The following is a 16,020-nucleotide window of genomic DNA, read 5'->3' on the forward strand; positions in this document are numbered from 1 at the left end:
GTGATTTTTGTTCTGGTGCAAAGAGGTGAGATATCATCCTTCTCTTACTTTGATTTGTACAGTAAGATGAATAATTGACTCATGGCCAGTTGACAGAAAAAAAATGCTAACTACAGCTGTTCCTTAAAACAGTGAGGGTTAATACAGGTTATTAAGACTTGAAAAAAAAGTAAGATCTGTCTGTTTCTATATCATATTGTATTAATACCCCAGCTTCAAACTAATTGTGACACCTCTAGACTATAAGAGTCAGAAGATCAGGGAGTTTGGTGTGAGATTGTATCTCCTAGTGATGTCAGAAGCTATGCTCATAAAGTCTCACTAACATGACAGTCCAAGCATGAGCTAAACAAAGGCAACACAAAGAACATGACAGAATGGTAGAGATGAGCCCATGAGGCCTCAACCCAACACAAAAGACTACAGGAAACTGAGCAATCTTGGAGCTGGGGAGGTGGCTATCCTTAGAGAAGAGCAGACCAACTGGTGAGCCAAACGGTCAAGAAAGCTTGTGTGTGTGTGTGTGTGTGTGTGTGTGTGTGTATGTGTGTGTGTGACAGTATAGTGACTGACCAAAGTGTGTGTGTGTGTGTGTGTATGTGTGTGTGTGACAGTATAGTGACTGACCAAAGTGTGTGTGTGTGTGTGTGTGTGTGTGTGTGTGTGTGTGACAGTATAGTGACTGAGCAAGCTATATATAGAAATATATATGTACATGTATACATGTGTATATGTGCATATGTATGTGTATGTATGTATATGCATGTGATAACAATGTATATGACATATAACTATAATATCCAAAAGGTTTTTTAAACTTTAAAAAGGTGTAAAATTTCACTATATATGAGGGGCACAGAATGGACACCTTTTATATCCCTATTCAAAATGTGTTTTCTTCATCTCTTATCTAACACTGATGGAAGAACAGATGCCTTCCATTAGTTAAGGCAAACTTAAAGCAACAGGTGTGGCTTGACCACATCCTATGAGAAACCCAAACAGTGGATATCAGAGCCCTGTGCTGCCAGGACACATTAAGTGTCATACACTAGACTACTGTGTATGTAGCAATCTTACCTTTCCATGAATTATTTTACATATTTCACTTTTAAGATGAAATGAGAAATGGTAAACACAAAATCTCATTCTAGAGTAAAGTAATATAGAGAACCAACATTTTCTTTCAGTTATTTGGTGAATACCAATGACACATGCCCCTCTTTCATGGACTTGTGTACTCCCTTGTGGATTGCAGTGACACATGATACAGGGGCTTCCCTCAGTCAGTAGGGATAGACTTCAGTGGATAAATACCTTTAGTTTCCCTGGGCAACCTGTCTTGATACATAATTCATATTTCAGAGATGGCTCTGGTTTTCAAGCTTGATAACATTATATCAGACTGTAAAGGAGATCCAATGAAGATAAGATAGCCAGAAAACGCGAATTCAATAACAGAAGAAGACAGTTCTTTAAGGGGCTGGTAGTGAGGATGTAAGCTGACCAGAGAGACCTAGACTGGAATAAAGGGAGCATCAATCAACTCAGTACAAGGTCAGTTTTGTGGATGCAAAGGTTAACTACATGATTTTATTGATATTTTAGGAGGTATGGTTTAAGTGGACTGCATGTGGAAGCTTAGAGGAGGGACTGAGCTGACAGAGGAAAGTGAGAGACATAGCAGCAGCCTCATCTCTCCTCCATCTCTTTTCCCAAGTAACACCCCATTCAGAGCAAACCTTTCTGGAATTTTAACTGCTTTAATCTGTGTTGTAAAGAAGGCATTAGTCCAATGCAGTTGACTGAGGGCAGCCATATGCTCCCTGCTCTCCACAAGTGAGTGCACCAGTCCATGAGGGAAGGCTATGCGTAACTGACAGTTACAAAATAATTTAAACAGGATTTAGTGTACTCCAGAATAAGATTTTGTGTTTACCATTCCTCATTTTATTTTAAAACTTTTGTCAAAGTGAAATATGTACCATAATTCTCGGAAACATGAAATTACCACATATACAACAGCCTAGTGGGTGACACTTGGTGTGGGAAAGCCCTAGCTGAACAAGACTTTATCTGAAACTGCAAGAATGGGGGAAGGAAACAGGTTCCTTTGAGAACAAAGGCTGGAGAGTGCTGGAGTACTGCATGGTACATTCGGTGCTGTGTGCGCACCTGTGTATCACTAATCACTGATAATACTGTGAATGGGAGATTTCCGATGGAATGAATTACAAGAACTGAGAACGGGGCTTGGAAATGTCTCAATGAAGTGATTGCCATGTGTACTCAATACTTTTCTGTTGCTGTGATCAACCACTATGACCAAGGCAATGTACAGAAGAAAGAGGTTATTTTTGCTTATGATTCCAGAGGGATAAAGGTCCAGGATATCAAAGTGTAGACATGTCAGCAAGTGACAAGTGTGGCAGCAGGACGAGAAAGCCGATATATATCTCAAATGCTCCCTCCTTGTCCCAGAACCCCTCACCAAGTATCTTGTCCATCCCCACCTGCCCCCTCTCCTCTGAGAGGGTGGGCCCATCTTGGGTATCCCTCCATTATTGGTATCATCCCACCCTGGATATCCCCCAGATCCTGGTGCATCAAGTCTTTGCAGGGTTAGGTACATCCTCTCTCACTGAGGCCAGACAGACAACACATCCCTGTAGAGGAACAGATTCCACATCCAGGCAACAGATTTAGGAACAGCCCCTGCTCCAGCTCCAGTTGTTGGGGAATCCACATGGAGACTGAGCATCATGCCTTACGTGTATGTCCATTCCTCCATCTCAGTCCAATGTTTGGCCCATGGAATCTGCATCTGTTTCAGTCAGCCTCTGGGTTGAGCTTCTCAGAGGGCAGTTATACAAGGCTCCTGTCTCCAAACATAACAGAATATCATGAATAGGGTCATGGACTAGTGCAGACCATGGGACTGGTCTCAAGTTGGTCCGGTTATTGGTTGGCCATTCCTTCAAACTCTGCTCTATCTTTGTCCCTGCATTCATTTAGACAGGACATATTTTGGGTGGAGAGTTTTATGGTTGGGGTGGTGTCCTTATCCCTCCTCTTGGGGTCCTGCCTGGCTACAGGAGGTGGCCTCTTCAGGTTCCATATCCCCCCTGTTGGGCATCTCTACTAAGGTCATCTGCACTGATTCCTGGGAGCTTCCCACACCCCAGGGGCCTCTGTCAAGCCCATGTATGCTTTATATTATTTATATATTTTATATAGAAATATATTTTATATTTATAACATATAGTAGAAAATAATTTTACATAAATGTATTGATTTATTATACAAAATATATATTTATATAAAATGTATTATATATTATTTATTTACCTTTTCTAAAAATTTTTAAAGGGCACACATGCACACTACACATAACATGTACACCACATGCACACTGATGACCACATGCCAACACACTCATGTCCACAAAGTAAAACTATATAATGTAAAAAATGAATCTAATATCAAAGGAATCTAATGTCAAAAACCATGTTTAAAGGAAATCTTTATTTCAATGATGCTATTTAAAGTAAAATAAATAAATAAATAAATAAATAAATGAAGGCACAGATCCACAGTTCTGCTGTTGGCAATTACTGAAGGGAAGCACAGAAACATTTGAGTCTAAGTGTCTCCCTCAGTGCCAATAGAGTAGTCTCTAAGCTTGCATGCTTCTGAGGTGATCTTCACATTTTGGAATACCAAAAAAATAAAAATAAAATAAAAATAAAAATCACTGCTACAACAAATGTTTCCCATAGCACAGTACAAGAAACGCCTGTGATGTGGATGTGACCAACTGCAATGAGAAAAATAGTTATTAGGCCAGCTTGTTGGTGACTGTCTTTAATCCCATCATCCTTGAGATAGACTCACCTCTGTGTGTTTACAGTCAGCCTGTTCAACACATAGAGTTCCAGACCAGCCAGGGATATAAAATGAGATGCTGTCTCAAAAGCCAGTGCTTGATGTAACAGTCATCACTGGTTCTTAGTGGTATGCCATTTAGGGATTACTAAAATCTACTCATTCTGTCCTGTTTCCCCTGGTGTCTGGCGTCCTCACCATAGTTACGTCGAGAAGCCACTAGCGTGTCAGTCATTATCTAAGATATATTAAACAATAAATTCCATATACAGTGAACAAAAGAAATAGCGTAGCTATTTATCATCTCAGAAACAAATTAGCTAGCAATTTCCATCACAGTGTTCTGAATTTTGTCTTACATTGTCCCTGTGGGTTTTTTTTTCCTCTGCTTTCTCACTTTTCTAGGACATTCTGATTTAAAATTAAGTTCAATCTGGATGACATACTCTAATGTCACGAATTTACAATCCAGTACTACAATGGTAGTGTTGGGGGAGGAGTGGGAGATGTAAATGGAGTAAGATTTGACACTTGTTAATAAAACTGCTGAGCATAGATGGATGGGAACAAAGAAAGGATAATCAGCCATCTATGACCAAGGGTACTTGTTTGATCCACAATAAAAAGTTAAAACAAAGTTTAACCATGTTTGATATGATTCACAAATTGTGGACTTTACTACAGCTCTTGTGATAATTGGAGGCATGCTGGAATGTTGAAAAACAAAGATTAGGAATTAATGTTGAAGCTGGTCGAATAAATTTTCACAGTAAGATTTAAAAAAAAAATCTGGTACTGAGTAGATAGCATAATAATCTTTCTGGAGATTGATAGGAAAATAACACCAATTTTCTCATCACTTTCAATTTGTGGTAATTATGAATAATTCCAAAGTCTCTCCAGGGTGTTTCTGGGGTGAATTGACATCTGAGCTCAACCCAGTTTCATGTATTAACCATGTTTCTATGAGCAACAGAGCAGAGTTAGGCTGGAATTTTGCTCTCTATAAATAAGCCCTATTGGACAATATAGGAAGCATAGGTTTGAAAAGTGGTAGACTTAGGCAAGGGTGAAGATTCTAAGAGGGAAATAGACCACTGAGCTCAATGACTGGATGAAATCACAAAGCGTGCACGTACATTGTAGCAAAGTATCACACACGTACTCACTTGAGCTCTGCTTGGATTCTTCCCGTATAATTTTTTGAATCACAATGATACCTTGCCTCACCTTCCCCATCTCTTACTGTTTTTTTTTTTTCATTTAAAAGATGATAATAATAAGCATTTCTCATTAAGGCCTTGCAAGGGTTAAAAACATTTGTGGAGGCCACATTCCTAGTCTTCTCTGTACAATACAAGAGATAGACGTAGCTCTTTCTCTTCAGGTCCCAGGCGCGGGTTACGGTGCAGACATGGCCAAGTCCAAGAATCACACCACACACAACCAGTCCCACAAATGGCACAGAAATGGCATCAAGAAACCCCTGTCGCAAAGATACGAATCTCTTAAGGGGGTTGACCCCAAGTTCCTAAGGAACATGTGCTTTGCCAAGAAGCACAACAAGAAAGGCCTGAAGAAGATGCAGGCCAACAATGCAAAGGCAGTGAGTGCGCACGCAGAGGCCATCAAGGCCCTGGTGAAGCCTCAGGCCATCAAGCCCAAGATGCCAAAACGCCCCAAACTCAAGCGGCTGGCTTTCATTTGCTCAGTCTAAGCTTGGGAAGCGGATTCGAAGCTACATGGCCAAGGGTCAGAGGCTCTGCCAACCGAAGCCTAAGGTCCAAACCAAGGCAGGGGCCAAAGCTCCAGCTAAGGCCCAGGCTTCAGCTCCAGCCCAGGCTCCCAAAGGTGCTCAGGCCCCCAAAGGTGCCCAAGGCCCCTGTGAAGGCCCCATAGAAAAGGCTCCTGCCAGTGTGAAGACAGATGGACTGCTGTGACACACCTCCCCACACACTATTTGCAGATGACCAGTGTCCTTTGCTGTTCTTACAAATAAACTCAGGCAAGACCTGTTGAACAAAAACAAAAACAAACAAACAAAGAAACAAATCAAACAAACAAAAAAAAGAGAGATGGAAGTAATTGACCCAAACAAGCGCTGGATGCTACTGTACTCAAACTCTGATGGAGTAAGTTCTAATCCCAGATGTCACTGGATGCAAACTGCAGTGGGGAAAAACACAGACTCTTCACCCAAATTCCAGCCTTCCTACGAGGAGTAAGTGACAGAGCCAAGTTGACCTGCAGTTCAGCTAGTTAGGCTCAGAACTGGCTGTGATGGCGTTGTCTAGGCATCCTGCCCGAAAGTGTGGTTAAGTAGAGGGAAAAGCTTAGGGTGAATAGAGTGCCTCTCTCAATTTCTCAGTCACTCGTGCTACTGTGTCTAGACAGATTAAGAGAGATGAAAGCTGTCTTTTTAATACAGTATACTTTGGAAGGTATGATGATTTATACAGTATATTTTTTATTGGTTATTGTCATTTACATTTCAGATGTTATCCCCCTTAACGGTTTCCCCTCCGCAAACCCCCTGTCCAATTCCCCTTCCCCTCTGCTTCTATGAGGGTGCTTCCCCACCCACCCCACCCACCCACTCCCGCCTCACTGCCCTAGCATTCCCCTATGCTAGGGCATCAAGCATTCACAGGACCAAGAGCCCCCCTCCCATTGATGCCAGATAAGTATATTGTGGAATGGTAAAATCGATGTGAACTTTTTTTGTTTGTACTTAATGACTTCTGATTGCTCTCCCTACAACACCTAAAAACAGCTTAGAGTTTATCCACTTTCTTGCTGGACAAATAGCTGAGGGAACATCTTACCTCCAAGGATACTTAAGGATACAGAACATGAACTAGACAGTTCTTCAATCAAGCTCATACCCTAGAACCCAGCTTCTGAAGTGTGATTCCCAACTCCATATGAAGTCTTAAAAGGTCTGGTAACAAATTTCTGACTACATAATCAAATATTAATGTAATAAATGTATGGTTAAGCTGTGGTGCCTCTGACGAGGGTCGCCATATTTGCATCACGTGACCTCAGTGTACTTTATACTGTGTATGCTATCTGGTCACCCAATGCCCTAAATCTTTTATGAATCACTCTGCATTTATTCTACAAGTTTAGTTATAGAAAACAAAGACTTTTAATATTTTCCTGCCACCATCCCTCATCAAATAAGCATCACATTAATTTATCTTTGAATTACATTGTATAGGAATGTCTGGTTTTAAAATTTTCTGTTTGAGTTGCTGGCATGTTTCTTAATGAATTATTTAATGAATTTTGGCTTGAAATTAGGATAGTTCCTTCCACTGTCATGTATTTATGCAAAGAGATAACTTTAGCATTGATAAAAAAAATCAAAACTTGGATCAACTCTAAAAAACATTGAAGATGTTTTGTATCTGTAGTGTCAAATATTTATCCAAGACTTAATTTTTATGTAAAAAAAAACCCAAATGTATATATTTCATTAACATGCAAATTTGCTCCCATATTGAATTAGTGGAAAAATTACATGCATCTAAACAATCCTAAGAATTTTTCTAAAACATTTCATTATTCATTAAATGTTTGATTTGTAAGCCTATTTTATCTTCTTATATATGCAGGGTGCGGTAAAAATTTCGAATTTGAAGGGGCTGTGGAACAAGTTCAAAAGGTTTTTTTATAGAAGACAAATGATAGGTTAACAGAGACCTCACAAAATCCCTACAAATAGTCCTTTGAAACCTGCCTGAGATCAGCTTTCTGTACTGTTGCTCTGGAAACAATTTTTGTTGTTCACAGTACCTGTCAACAGACTTGCCCAATGTTCTATTACTACTGTTTAATTTTGAGCAGAATTCTCACATGTTTATTCAGTGTGGGTAATTTATCTCCAGGTATCCAAATAAATAAGTCAGTCTCTCAACATTTTTTTTTAAAATAATTGATCTGAGTACCCAAACTACTACAATATAAAAAACATTTAATTTACAATTTAAAAAACTGTGTGATTCAAGGAGAAGCAAGGTTGCCTTTAAGGAGGCAGAGGCAGGGGGATCTCTGTGCGTCTGAGACCAATCTGATCTCTAGAGCTAATTCCAGGACAACCAAGGCTACACAAAGAAACCATGTCTTGAAGCCCCCCTGAAAATATGTGAATCAGACATAAAGAATGCTACAGTAGAAGTTCCTGTTTAATTTTAAAGCGATGGATGTTTGAAACTAAAATATACATAGTACTGAAATTGATGTAATATTGTCAATATAGGTGTTGCATAATTTTCATATTAATATAATTATATGTACATCTATGTGGGGCATTTTATAGACATTGTAGATATTTTAACACCCCTATCACATAAACACTATTATTGCAACAAATAGTATTATTACACAGATAAAGAAACTAAGCACAGATAGACTTAAACTACATAGGCAATAGGTGCCTCCTATTTTTTTTTATAATCACTATGTACTACAATTTAAGGGAAAAAAACCTCCAATATATTTTCTGCTGTTTGACAAGTTTTTTTTGTTTTGTTTTTGTTTTTGTTTTTTCTGGTTTTTAGAGACAGGGTTTCTCTGTGTAGCCCTGGCTCTCCTGTAACTCACTCTGTAGACCAGGCTGGCCTCGAACTCAGAAATCCACCTGCCTCTGAGTTTAAAGGTTTTTTTTTCCTTTGATAGCAGACACAGCTTCTCCACTCTAGCAAATTCTTAAGATGAAAAAGAGCCCAAATGGAGCCATGTTTCAGATGTGCAAGCTCGTCAACTCTGTGCTATGCATAGCTTCGGTTAGACCCTTATATTCTAGAAACACCATTTCCAAGCTCTGTGTAGCACATGCAGTTAGAGATCACTCCATTGCCAAAATCACACTTTGCAAAAACTTCCCCAGTCCTAAACTCTTCCCATGCCTTGTCTTGCTTCTGTAATGAACACCCAGTAAAGATTCATCCTGACCTTTCCTTTTGGTCACCATGTGACTTTATTATGTGTTTTGTTGTGACATGCCTCCTACCTTATAGTTAGTCATATTTTTAGAGAGAGCCTATTTTTCTCTCGTGGCTGCACCTAACCAACCATCTCATACAAGAATACAAGACAAGCACATGTTCTCTGAGATCAAAAGATGTACCACAAGAAAACAAAATAATATTTAAACAGTAATATCATAAAATATAAAACATTGTATTTCCCTGTATAAAAATGAACTAGCAGTTGTTTTGCCCATATGTAACGTGTGCACTAAATATCCTTACTTCATTTAATCAGCGGGACAACACTATGTAGCCTCAGTCCCTATGATTTATGGAAGTGGAATCAGAGACTCAGGAAAGAGACAGTTTACTCATGCTGTCAGTGAGGGGAGCTATCAGACTGTCTTCTGGTTTCAAGAGCTACCCAGGCCTTGAACTGTTTGTTCTCTGATCAAGTAAATCCAGATAGGCTTAATTTATTTCAACTTTTTGTTGAACATCAAGAATACATGGAGGACCATAAAATGAGCAAAGTGAGAATACTTTCCACTAAGTGATTTATTTCTTTCTTTCGATATTAATTAAACATGTACTCTGCAATAGGCACTCTGAACATTGTGAAAATTCTCAAATAGTTAAATATCATTCTATCTTGCATCTGTCATCTTCTTGGTGCTAAAATGTAAAGTCAAGGAAGTGGGGATCTTTGGTTCTCAGAAATCCACGGGAGATGCTTCCATATTGTGCTTTGGTGGTATAGCTTAAATATGAGCTAAGAATAGGTTTCTACATTGGTCTCACTGTAGAACTTTTGAAGAGAAATAGCATGATATTAGTAACTTTGCAATAACTTTGTATTTGGCAGAGTTAGCAGCCTTCCACAATTACCTTTTATACATAGAAAATTTTTTCCAAAATATCTCGTCACCTTTCTTTCATGGCTTTGTCTAAGAAAGTACCAAATTTTATTACTATATAGTTCTTCGTGGTCTCAAGGTTATTATTCATAGAATTTAAATGTGGGGTCAGCTTGTCAGAAAACATCCATACTCACAGACATCAGTTTGGTAATTGATTACAGGGGTCTCACTGAACCCAAAAAGCCCATGTACCTCAGAGCCAGAACTAGTGCACATAAGAAACCATTAAGACAACAGTTTTACATTCCTATACCCATAGTCCCTCCTGCATGTGTACACATTAGAAATTTCCTCATTACCTTCAGCTCATATTAGAAGTGCTTCCTATTCTTAAGGGAACACAATTAAGAAACTTTGTATCTAAATAGATGGGAAGCAGTAATTGCTAACATTTACTGTTAACACCTACATAGTAACAGCTACTCCAGTTGTTCTTGTCAGAGTGTGAATGTGATATTGTTGCCAGGCAGTGGTGGCTCACGCCTGTAATCCCAGCACTTGGGAGGCAGAGGAAGGCAGATTTCTGAGTTCAAGGCCAGCCTGATCTACAGAGTAAGTTCCAGGACAGCCAGGGCTATACAGAGAAATCATGTCTCAAAAAACAAACAAACAAACAAACAAACAAAAAGAATGTGATATTGTACAAAGAGCTATTTCCTATTTTATGGACCCTACTAAGTTTGAAGCTGTTTCTCTGAAATCTCCTTCGAGAGTTGCCCATAAATATGCCTAGAGTGTACGAAGATTGGCACTGTATCAGATATCCCTGATACCACAAAATCATCATCATGGTCACAACACAATAGGGCATTCCTATTGGTTCAAAGTACCCTGAGGTTTACATAGTAGTTTTTCCCCTCTTCCTGTGTTCAAGTTTTCTTACCCAGTAATGGTAAAGTAAAATTCTTTGGCTTATTAATGCCATCATCATTTTCCTTATTTATATTGTTGGATTTATTCCTTTAGCCTTCTCTCACACTCCTCCACTGCCCCACAGTATTTTCATGTTACCTTGCCCTGATTTGATACATGCTTGTCACGTTCCTCAAGCCTCAGGTGTTATTCCTTCTACGTGCATTTTCAAGTAGCAAGCATTCTCCTGATCTACCTACATATCTAGTATGGGTCCAATCATCCTAGCACCAGTTGGACCAGCAAGGTGACAATGCGTTCATGACATCAGATGGTCACACTGCCAAGACATCTGCAAATGTGATCAGGCTCAAGTCCTTCTTCAGAGAACACTAATGTTTCCTGTAAGACTAGTAAGTATCATTCCTGCGTAGAAGATCTGTGCAGATCATGGTTAAAACAGGGAAAAAATAATATTAAAATTCTGCACTTTCTCACATTTAAAATCAACCTCATGTTTCCAAAAATAATAAATGTGATAGCAGCTTAAAACAGTGGAATTTTATTATCACAGTGAAAAAAATAAATGTTTGATAAAGAAGATACAATGGAATTCATGGATGACTGGGATATTTTAAAACTTTCTGATAATTTGTCAGGTTTTCTCTCATCAATATTTGAAATTTTAATGCATACTGTTACTATGCATAGTCTTTGTTATCGATGGGAATTTTAATAGAATATGTACTTACTGTTTCTTATTTACTTTACAAACCCAATAATTATTTAGAAACAATATATAATGAACATTAACTATTAAAGGAAGCTTTGATGATAGTAAAATATTTTATAAATTCCCTAAGTATGTCTGTCTCTTCCAAAAGGTTCCTGTGATTCAGCCTGCTTTGTGAGGATCTTCTTTTGTGGTCTAGATACCCTCCCTCTCTTTCAGCTTAAGTCATTCCTCACTGATACCTGCTCCAGATTCTGAATTACAAACAAAACATAGAGCCGCTCTATCTAGCATTTTAAAAGTCAGTCCTTTCTCTTCTTTACTACTTCTCATATGTATTATTAGTTTCCTGTTTTATTTTCATATCCCATCTGTGAACAACAGTTCTTTGCAAATGATGGAATAATTATAATTCAAACACTACTCTGTGAACATGCTGATATACAGCTCAGACTTGTTCTCTCAGGATACCAAGAATATGGTTGCAGAACAGAGCACGTTCACTCGTTCATGGGCAGCTATAGAGAATGCAAATGTAAAATTGAAGCTCTTTGCAAAACTTTATGTATTTGCATACATTGAACCAGTATCACATAATCAAAGAAAATATGACCAAAAAAATCTATAAAGAACCATAGATTTGTGAGACTGTGGAGGTAACCCAGTCAACAAAGTGCTTAAGCTTGCTTCTGCAGAAGCCACATTTTAAAAAGGAAAGTCGCTGTTCTGACAGCAGGATGGGCTCCTGTGCGCGCCCAGCATGTGGGAGGTTAATTACACATCAAACAAATGGAGATTGGTAATGGAAGGTGAAGCGGCTTTCCTGAACATCCTTGATATTGTTACCTTAAGTGTTTGCTCTCTGTCTCTAAGATGGTGTGCTTGCTACACAGAAGCATTCTGTTAGGTACTGGCAGTCTAAACAGTTGCCAGGTGTGTCACCAAAGCCAGGAGGAGCCAGGGGAACACTGTGAACACCGTTTACTAAGTAGGGTTAGGCAAGCCTTGAGCTTGTGAGAGCCAGCACAGGTTGTCTTGTTGACTCAGGGACTGAGTCAGACTACATTAACTCACGATTTGGAAAGCCCTAGAGAGGAATAAAGGTGAAGAAAACAGAGTGGTAGTGCCAGTGTTCCAGCTCAGGCATGACAATTCAAACCAGCATGGGCTGAGAATGATGAATATCTGGTCAAATAGATAGTGTTTGGAATGTGGGGGAAAAATCAGAGCAGAGAAAGACAGTGTTTGGAATGTGGGGGAAAAATCAGAGCAGAGAAAGACAGGGAGTGGGAGCCACATTAGGACAGGAAGCAGAATAAATAGAGTTAAGGGTCTGCAGTCAATATGGATATTAACAATAAGTATAGCAGTTTTAACTTCTTAATAATTTAGTTTTACTTTTGTAGTTAACGTATAGTTACTTTTCCTCCACCCAACTCCTTCTTACTCTCAAATTCATAGCCTCTTTTGTGCTAATTGTTACTACACACTCACACACAATACATATTACTCAGTTCATATAATGTTGCTTGTACATCTTACTACGAGCTATAGAAACATCTCTGGATCTTATATTGTCTTTTTTTTTTTTTTTTTTTTTTTTTGGTTTTTTCGAGACAGGGTTTCTCTGTATAGCCCTGGCTGTCCTGGAACTCACTTTGTAGACCAGGCTTGCCTCGAACTCAGAAATCCACCTGCCTCTGCCTCCCAAGTGCTGGGATTAAAGGCGTGCGCCACCACGCCCGGCCCCCTTATATTGTCTTAAAGTAACCACTTTACAAAGTGAATGGGCCTCTTCGACAAAGGTTTATCACTGTGCTTACTATCATGAATCTAGTTTCATAAAAAATCTAATAAAATATTTCTGTGTTTATAATGCATACATCATGTTAAGCCTTGGCAAGGATACCAGGATGACATTTCCATGGTAACTGCTCTTAACATTGTTTCTACAGTCTGATAAAAGATTAACAGGGAGGCTGAGTTCTCCATTCCAAAGGATAATGGCAGGGGAGTGGAAGTTTGAAGCCTGATCTAAAATGACAGCATGCAATGTACCTAGTAAAGGAACCAGAGTGGTACTCAAAGCACACATAGCGAAAGGGTTAGTCACTTCAAGCTAATATGTCCAGGAATGGAAAAGTCCTGCCAACTAGCAATGGAGACCTGACAAGATGGTGAAGATCGCACATTTAGTTAGGCAGTATGGAGCTAGTGCTGATGACAGCCTTTCTTCCTCACCTCAAAGAATGACAGTGGAGCACAAAGGGCAAATGTATCTCTGACTCTGTTTGCAAACAGTCCCACAAGCTACCAGTGTTGGAGCAGAAGATACAGCAAGTGGTCATTAGGCAAAGCTTCAGTCCCCAGCAAATGATCAAGTGTGAGCCTAGGTCACGTGAGGCTTCTAATTTGAAGACATTATATGCCATCAATTGTAGTTTTTGTTCTCATTTGCTTTTGTATCTTTTTATTCTAATGCAGACAAAGTTTGCATCTTGACAGTTTATAAATTAGCCTTCTTCCTTGGTAACCTTCTTATCTAACAGGAGACTAACTTTATGTTCATAAAGAACAAACAAAAAAATGCCGATGAAATAAATAATGTTTGAAAAAGTTAAATATGCAAGTAAGTCATAACTTCTAGACAAAAATTGTACATCCCTACTTGTTTAGACTTCGATAATTAGCATATACCAGTGAAAATGTCCTATATGTAAAATTATATTATTGCAACTGATTCTGAAATACATACTAATGTAACTGGTTCTACTTTACTTAGAGACTTGTGTAAGCTGGCCATGAAAGCCATGAATCAAACATTATGGAAAGAATAATGGGGACTTATGAAAACTGAAAAGAAAGCAAGAGAATTTCAAAAATATTTGCCTACAAAATTCAAATAAATCAGAAAAAAAACTGGTGGATAAGAAGTGCAAAATCATATGGTGCCAATTCATTGAAATGACTGAAGTTAGATTGTCAAGTAACCCACATATTATCAAGGAAAGTCAAAGCACTTGCCTGTGTCTTCACAGTCATCAGTCCTATGCATGGTCAGTGACTTTGTCCTTGTATGGTGCTACAACAAAACACCTGAAACTGGGTAACTTATGAAGATCATAAGTTCCCTTCTTAGAGTTGTGAATGCTGTAAGAAGTCATAATCAAGAGTATGGCAGGATCAGTGCCTAAAAGTGTCACTGTCTGCTTCCAAGAGGGTATCTTGATACTACACCCTCTAAAGCGATGAAGCATTGTATGCTATGTTAAAATGGAAAAAGGATGGGAACTATGATGGCTCCTTTACAGGGCTCCTTCTCTCACGCACGAGGGAAGTCTCCTATGACCTATAACCCTTTCAAAGGCAAAATATTGGCTATTCACGCTCATTAATAAAATTCTGGAGGGTATGCATATAAGCTATACCAATCAGGCTATTTCAATTTTTAAATAATTTTTATTTGCAACCATATATTGCTTACTTTATATCCATGGTAAATTATTGATCAAAAAAATGAAGCTGGATGCTGGATTAAAACCAGCTGATGACAGCTCTTGGAAATTATGTTTTTATAAATTTAAAGTGATTCACACACTTTTCAATGATGTATAATTATTGAGTATCATATTTCAGGTGTTATGCTACATACTGGGAGCAGAATGAACAAAACTTGTAGTTTCTACTCTCATGGATTTTATGTTCTGCTGATGAGATAATTACTTGATATAAAAAATGAAAATTGAAGTCTTTTGAACAGTATAAAGAAAAAGGAGATATACTGAGAGTACCATTCAAAGAGGGAGTTAGGTAAGACATGTCTGCCCTGAGTTTGGGGGGAAGGGAGATACTTAACAAGAGATCAGGCTGATGGAAATTTTGGAACATTCCAGGAAACAAAATGAAAATGAGGTTGGTGTGATTGCAAAACCAGCAATGCCATTTTGGTTAGGGCCAAGTGCCCAGAGTGTGGGCAGGGACAGATCATTTTTGTAGTACTGAAGAGTTAGATTTTTATTCCAAATTCCTTCGGAATTAATTGATTTGCATTTTCAGTGACTATTATGAGTTCCACATGGAAACGACGTAAGCAGTGGAAATAATGAGACTAGAGACAGCTGTTGCTAAGAGGGTTGCCAAAACTTCCACTGTGGTCAGTGTTATCATCAAATCTATAGAGTGACTCACACTACACTGGGAGATGTGGTGCAGAGGGGATGAGCATTTGACAGTATTTAACAGTAGGTAAAACTTCATTTCTGAGGGACTGGATAAGAATGAAAGAAGTGAACAGGTCTTTTACGGAAGGTCCAATTCCTGCAATGTGTTGCACAAATTAATATTTCCTGAAGGAGTCTGTTCTGTCTCACTACATAGCATATACATAACTTCCAGAGTTGAAGAAAAATGGAAAACCTTGGTGTTGATAGACACTGAGTTCGATAGGCCTGGTAAAACTTAGTGTGAACATTAGAAATATAGTCAGAAGTCAGAATAGAGAACAAGACCTAAGAAATGGATTTCAAATAAGAGACATAGAGATGGCATTGAAGGCACTTCACAAAGAGAAGATCAGTGCAGACAAAACATGGGAAAGTTTTCAGTCGTGGAAAAGAGAGTGGAGTTAGTAAACACAAATGTTACAGTGGTGGGT

The 16,020-nt window shown here is 38.7% G+C and overlaps 1 pseudogene; it reads left to right on the forward strand.

The window, feature by feature from the left end:
• Positions 1-5,299: 5,299 nt before the first annotated feature.
• On the forward strand, positions 5,300-5,825 carry LOC147006057 (large ribosomal subunit protein eL29 pseudogene; annotated as a pseudogene).
• Positions 5,826-16,020: the final 10,195 nt, after the last annotated feature.

This window comes from Mus caroli, unplaced genomic scaffold (assembly GCF_978045245.1).
Source record: "Mus caroli unplaced genomic scaffold, Mus_caroli_1 scaffold_1, whole genome shotgun sequence".
NCBI lineage: Eukaryota > Metazoa > Chordata > Mammalia > Rodentia > Muridae > Mus > Mus caroli.